We start from the raw sequence: 7,031 nt of genomic DNA, 5'->3' as shown, positions 1-7,031 counted from the left end.
AAAAAGCCCATCTAACTTTAGTCTAAGGATAAACAGGGAGCGGAAGAATAAGTGTGTTTCCACAGCAGTATAAAAATTGTTAAAATAAAGGGCAAAATATTTCCTGTTCCTCTAGGATCAACCTCTCCAAGTTTTCCAAATGCCTCAGGAACTGCTTCATGTTTAGAATAGTTAATAGCATTCTCTTAAAAAAAAAAAACAACTTGTATAATGGAGATGCATTTCATTTCTCTTCTGACATTAATATATGTGACTGAAGTAAAACACACATTGCCTAGCAAAATATTCATTCCTAACACATCCTCTCTGTACCAAACTTTTTATCTATGTAGAACAAATCTCCAGTAAAATGCATCAAAAAAATCAACATGATCAGATTTTCAGGATGCCTTGCTTCACTGGACATCAGTATCTTGAGGCATTCAAGGCCAGCCTGGTTGGTGACCCTGCACACAGTAGGGGTGTTGAAATTAGATGATCATTGTGGTCCTTTTCAACCCAGGCCGTTCTATGATTCTATGATTCAGAAGCATTACAATTAGAGCCAAAAGAGTCTGAGTACTTTTGTAGAGTTGCCAAAATGGAGACAACAGCATCTTAAAAAACTCTGTATGTAGGTGAAGTTCTATCGGAATTTGTGTGAACATATTTCTATATGTTTTTGTCAATAAAAGAGAATTAAGCCAGCCTGTGCTTTGCTGTTGGTTGCGAGTTGTTCCATGTGTACATTAACAAGCTGCAGTAACAAGCTGCAGCAACCATACAGCTTGAGACCAAAGTAATTGTCTATACATTGTGTTTTCAGCAGCCTCACCACAAGAGATTTGGGATTGCCTGTGCTGATTAAGATAATAAAATTCATTCCTTTCATCAGTTCCCATACTGTTTTTTGACAGGTTGTTGCCATTTATTTCTCAAGTGTAAAAACAGTTTCCTGCTTGACCAGAAACAACGTGAACCATGCAAGCTAATGGCAGCTGACCCCAAATCAGATACAATAGCTTGAATATTATTTTTAGTGGCAAAGTTGCCTTAAATAGACCTTGTTTCAGGCTCTGCTACCAACACAAACACGTTCCTGGTCAGTGTTCACTAGCATATGAAGCAAAACAATACACACTGTCCATATTTACCTCTGTCTCAATAAATAGATAGGATCAGTCTGGAGGACAATCTTAGCTCAATTCTGCAGACTTGGGTGCCAGAGGATATGCTGCACACACCAGTGCACTGCAGAACTTCCATTCAGACCATATTCATAGAAGCATACTAGGAATCATTTAGATTGGAAAAGGTCTCCAAGATCAAGTCAGCCATCAGCCAGACCTACCAAATCCCACAGCTAAAACATGTTATTATTTAGTGTCACATTCACGTTTCTTGAATACTTCTAGAGATAGGACTTCACCACTGCTCTGGGGAACCCATTCCAATGCTTGACCGGCATTCTGTTAAGCTCTTACTAAATATATGAAATACTGCTCTTTCTCCTAATCCTAATGAGGCTGATGTTACGCATATGAAAACATAAGGCCTAAACTATATGGGAAATGCATTTAAACAACCTAGACTAAACAAATGTAAGTGTAAGTCCTATTTGTAGCTTTATTCATCCTGAAGCAGTACAACAATAATGCTCCTGTGAAGCAATAAGGAACACAGGACCTTCTGTAGTTTCTGACAGGAAACTACAACTACCTGAAGGGAGGATGTGGTGAGGTGGAGATAGGCCTCTTCTCCCATGTGATTAGTGATAGGACTAGAGGAAATGGTTACAAGTTGTGCCAGGGGAGACTGAGTTTGGATGATAGGAAATAATTCTTCACTGAGGGAGTAGTCAGGCACTGGAATGGGCTGTCCAGGAAGGGGGTGGAGTCGCTGTCCCTGGAGGTGTTCAAGGAACATTTAGATGTACTGAGGGACATGGAAGATAAAAGTGGTAGGTAGGTAGTAGCTGGATTGGAAGATCTTAGAGGTGTTTTCCAACCTTGATGATTCTTGCTGGGACTGCAGCTAGTACAGCACATAAATTAGCAATTTCTGGATTCAGTAACAAGGATTAATTTGACTGTAGTAATGCTTCTAACAGACTAGGAGTGGCATCTATTTCTATTATACTCAGTAAAAAAGAAAAAAAAAAATCCTAGCTGACTATTTGAAAGAAATGCATGAGAAAGCACAAGTTATCATTTCCAAATGAGTCAAAAAACCATACCATATCATATACAAGATTTATAAGTATACAAGTATTTTAGTTTACTTTCTGGATTTTGAGCTTTTAAGATACACAGAGATTGCATTATCTGACTCAAGCGTACAGCCAGAATCTCATTAAGAAGAAAAATAAAATAATTAATTTCAAGACTGGGATTTGACTAACAATAGCAAAGCCTTTAATTAAATACAAAACCCCATTTGTATTGTTTCAAGTGGTCCAAATTACTATTTTCTATAAACTCTTGACATTACTTACAGAAAGTATTATTTCTTGGTCTAAAAGAAATGAGATTTGTTGCATGCAGAACAGCTGCCCAGATTACCTACATACCAGCTCTGGATGGAAAGCCATACTACCACTGAAAGGAGAGGTGTGGAGGTTGACATAAGCGGATGGGAACAAAATGCAAGCCATCTCCAAATATTTGCCTTTAGAAGCACAAGAGTGAGAGGTCTCAGTTATTAAGCTACAATAGGGAGGTATCAGGACAAAGGCTTTACCAACTGGATTAGAGTACAAGCTGGACCCTGGCTTCACCCTTACCCCAACCCTCATCAGGAAGCTGCTGACTGCTCAGCATCCACTCCCACTTCCATACATACCCATGATGGAGGCTGCTATGTCCCTCTAGAGTGATTTGCTAAACACAGAGTGTGAACAGGTGGCTCTCAAAGTTGGCATGGGGACACCCAGCAGGACCTGCCCTCAGCATGCATTGCTGCTCATAGAGAAAATGTTATTTCACTGAAGTTAGCCTCCATGTACAAGCAAACTACCCACTTCCAGTTCAAAAATGATTCAGGTTATTTAGGTTATTATGGCACAATTAGCTACTGCTCTGGCTTCTAGCCCATGCTGAAATAAAGGTGTTGTATGATCCCTCCTCTTAAATAAGTTTTCTTTGAGTCATGAGTTTTGAGTTTGTGTTATTAACACCAATTCAGGTGCTTGTGACACAGTACATGTATGTCTTCAAGGCAAGGACAGGCGCATTTCAAACATGTAGAAAGTAAGCAATTAGATGGGGTGGCTTTGCTCATTTGCTTTATAATCACTCCACACTTTCACAATGTTTACATGCAAACCCTACCCTGTGCTACATCCCACATTGGGCACCCTGGCAGAGATCTGCACCAGCAAGTCAGTTGAGATGCTCTGGCAATCTAAAAACCTGTTTATTGGCATTGTGTTTGATTGTTTTAATACATAAAATATCGAATTCCCACCCTTACTGACAGCTGTTTTGGTGTTCCAATTGCTCTCTTAAAGACTCTGCACAGACGGAAAAACTCAGGACATACAGAAAATTCAGAAAGTCTAATAATTGGGAAAATATTGTGAGTACGAAGAGGTGGATTTGTGTTCACTAGCACTGTCATTGATTTTAATTGGTGTCATTACTTTTCCTCTGTTTTCTGTGCATTGAAACAGTGCATGTGCTCTTCCTGCAATGCACAGCCAAGGTCACTACTTCAGCTTTTCAAGAAGCACTGCTGCATCATTTCTTACAAAAAAAGCACCACAGCTGCACGTACGCATCTGCTAATATGCTAATAAATTAAATATCATTCAGGAGTCTGAAATGTTGAACTGGAACTATGCAAACTACTTTGAGTGAAGATATAGCTACAAATCAGACTGATGGATCAGTGTATATATACCTGGAAAGACAACTAAAAAGCACATAGATGCTTTATTATCTATGGTGGTGGAGGCTTGGTAAAAATACGGACTTCCAAAGCAAGAAATATGAAATGGATCCACACAGATAAAGCCACTGTGGTACAACATCAATTCTCAGAAAGGTGCATTTTGTAAACTGCCCCTCTGGTCTGAGGTACCCCAAGTTCATAACGTGTGCCTGCCAAAGACTCTGCAATTTCTGTCTTTGTTTTTAGGCAGCACATTTATTTTGGACACAGAGAGGGAAAAATAGCCCATAAAGTTCCCACTGTTATGAAAAACAGAAACAATTGCTAGAGTTACAAGCTCCTCATGGACTGAGCCAGAAGATGAACAGCTCTTATTCTCTACTCAGTTAAGCACAGCTAACCAAAACTTAGAAATCCAGCAACACCGCAGTCAAGTCCATAAAACCTGATGCTTACAGAAACTTTTATTTGTCAAACTGAACCTAGCTGTAACTGAACAGCAGTAACTGTCAACCCATCAGTTTTTGAGAAGCCTTTCTCCCCAGTATGTTTTCTTGCAGCTGCCTGGGTTACAGCCCTCGCATAGGCAGAATAAGGAGCACAATAAACATAGCAAGCATCACAGACTTCAAAGCCAGGCAGCACTTGATGAAAACAGTCAAATACAAATCTGCCTAATTATGCAGTTTGTTTTGAAGGGTAATGTCACTCTTCCTTCCGTAGTTTCATTCCTCTCAATTTAACTATGAAAACATGCAAGGTAATGAAATTAGTCTCCAACAGTGTTTGAGGGTTCTCCATATGCTGATGTAGCTCCAGAGCCTGGCAAGTGGTAGGCAATGCCAATCTTTTCCCCAGAGGCAAAGCTGTCCTATTTTCTTCAAACTAAACTAAAGTACAAAATAAATAAATAAATAAGTAGAAATCGCTATGAATATCACATTCAGCATATCTTCTCTATCCCACTTACTTCTACCACATCATATTTAAAATTATTCAGTTTTCTTACCCATTAACTAAGTTCTCTTCTGTCTTCAGCGTCCTTCAGTACTTGATCAAACCAGATCTGAATTACGAGGTTGACTCCAACTATGACGTTTTGCAAAGTAAGCTTAAGGTAAAAACAATGTAATTGTCCTGAAACCGTGCACTGAGTGTCCAAGAAAGAACCCAGCTGAAGCAGCTACTCCTCGAATACCTTTGTTTGCCAGAGGCTCCTACAGCCATGAATCTTAGGGGGAAAACTGGATCTCTGTTTCCTCTGTGTAGAAGAAAGCTGGGAGTCCAGCACAGCTGAGAGCTGTGTCACACAGCGCCTGTGCATCAGAGGCAGGAAAGCTGCAACTGACTTCCCCACTTCTTATTTCAGAGAAAACATTTTGAGCAAGTATGAGGAGTGGTTAGGAAGGGGCATGTCTCCCCTCAAAAATCCCTCTTCCACATGGCTGTACAAACTCAAAACTGATTATAACTGCGCAAGCTTTCCCTATTAGGAATAGCTGAAAGAATGCTGGAAGCAGCTGCTGCTATTCCTTGGAGCACAGCGAACTGCATTTGGTGTTTTCTGTCTGACCTTCTCATACAGCCAGTTTGCAGCTTTTTTAAACACCTTTAAAAACTTTCTGCTCAACCAAGCAAACCAGCTATATTTATAACACCACGTTGACAAGAGCAATGCAGAGGCTATTTTACACAATTTGCTAAAAAAAAACAAAAAAAAAACAAAAAAACCCCACCTTGATGAAGGCACTACTTCATAAATAATGTCTGTCACGTTCACAGTCCACATATACAACGCTGTCATCTACAGTGCGTGGGCTGGAAGTGTAGGCAATTTATGAAAAACAAACACTGAATCACCAATGACTTCAACTGCAGTTCCGCACTACCTGGCTTTTCACCAAATAAGCATGCAGAGTGACAAGTCTGCTTCTCAGTCCATACAACTTGGGACTCCATCAGACTGCTCACTGAAGAGAAGCCACAGGTGATGGTGAGGGAGAGCATGAGATGTTTTCCCCATCAGTCTACCCACATGCTTTGTTTACTGCTACATCTGGATGGGCTGAGCAGCCATGATCTGCCTGAGTGAGGCAGCCAGCACCCATGGGTCAGAAGTATGTGCTGGGCATATCTGGCAGCCACCAGTACTGCCTGCTACTACCACATGTGCACATCACACGTCTCTAATATCAAAGCCTTACCCAAAGCCCACACAAGCGCACACTTCAGCACTTTCAGTGCCTCTTAGTTTAGACATCCTCAAACCACGTAGCTCCTCAGCTTCATTTCCAGTCTTTCTATTCTATCTATGGCAGAGTGGTGCTAAGCACAGCCAGGGTGTCACCATGGAGCAAGGCACCATACAAGACTTCCAAAGAAAAGCTGTCCTACTGAATAATCTTCTCAGACAAGCACTGGCATGGTTGTGCTTTCATCTCAACACAAACCAAGGACACTAAAGCTAAATTTATCTCTCCTCTTCAAAATGCTGTAGCCAGAGATCAGCCTCCTGCTGGTCATCTCAAAATTATGCTGCACATTTGTGCCACTTGACATCTTTCTTCAAAACCAAGTTTCTTCAGCCCTTATGTCCTGTGTTATTATTCTTTGAATTTCCCATAGCAAAAAGAAAAATTGTTATTTGCATAACTAGAAATGGAGATATACTCATTCAGAAACTCACTCACTCAAGCGAAGAAGGAAGAAACTGCCACTTTCACGCTCTGCAAATAAGCAATCTAATAATCCCCAACATTTTCTGATGGTCTGCAGAAAGACAAAATAAAGTGGGAGCGAAGGAATCCAATTAGGTTGTCCCCCTTGTATTTATGAGCTCCAGACAAGGTTATGTTCCTTTAACTCTGTTAAAATACCTATTGGTTAATATTAATTGCAACAATGCATTGACAGCAAGGGTTTCCTGCTCAGAAACAGAGGAGTCCAATGATATATGTTGAGTTCTGCTGTAAATCAGGCTTCTTCAGATTATTCAGTCACTAATGTTCTTTCTTTTATGCTGTTTCCTTTTTGGCACACAGACTACACCATTTTTACATCATTAATACATTTGTATTAGCTATCAGAGTACCTGGGCAATTTTCTTTTTTTTTTTTTTCCATTTCAAAATACTCTTTTCAATAATACACAGCTTTCTATTA

At 40.1% G+C, this 7,031-nt stretch overlaps 1 protein-coding gene across 2 annotated transcripts in view; it reads right to left on the bottom strand.

Moving 5' to 3' along the window:
• The window catches only part of ARHGAP6 (Rho GTPase activating protein 6), a 136,295-nt gene that overhangs the window by 64,270 nt on the left and 64,994 nt on the right, over nt 1–7,031 (bottom strand). Inside the window, exon 1 of one of the 2 annotated variants that reach the window (XM_031557468.1) lies at nt 4,880–5,316. The exons of the other annotated variant lie outside the window; for it this stretch is intronic. The gene's annotated coding sequence lies outside the window, so the exon portion shown is untranslated. Of the gene's footprint in view, nt 1–4,879; nt 5,317–7,031 lie in introns of those variants that run through there. 2 annotated transcript variants of the gene reach the window in all.

The sequence above is a fragment of the Meleagris gallopavo genome, chromosome 1 (genome assembly GCF_000146605.3).
Source record: "Meleagris gallopavo isolate NT-WF06-2002-E0010 breed Aviagen turkey brand Nicholas breeding stock chromosome 1, Turkey_5.1, whole genome shotgun sequence".
Classification (NCBI taxonomy): domain Eukaryota; kingdom Metazoa; phylum Chordata; class Aves; order Galliformes; family Phasianidae; genus Meleagris; species Meleagris gallopavo.
This window is presented reverse-complemented; position numbering and strand designations above follow the sequence as displayed.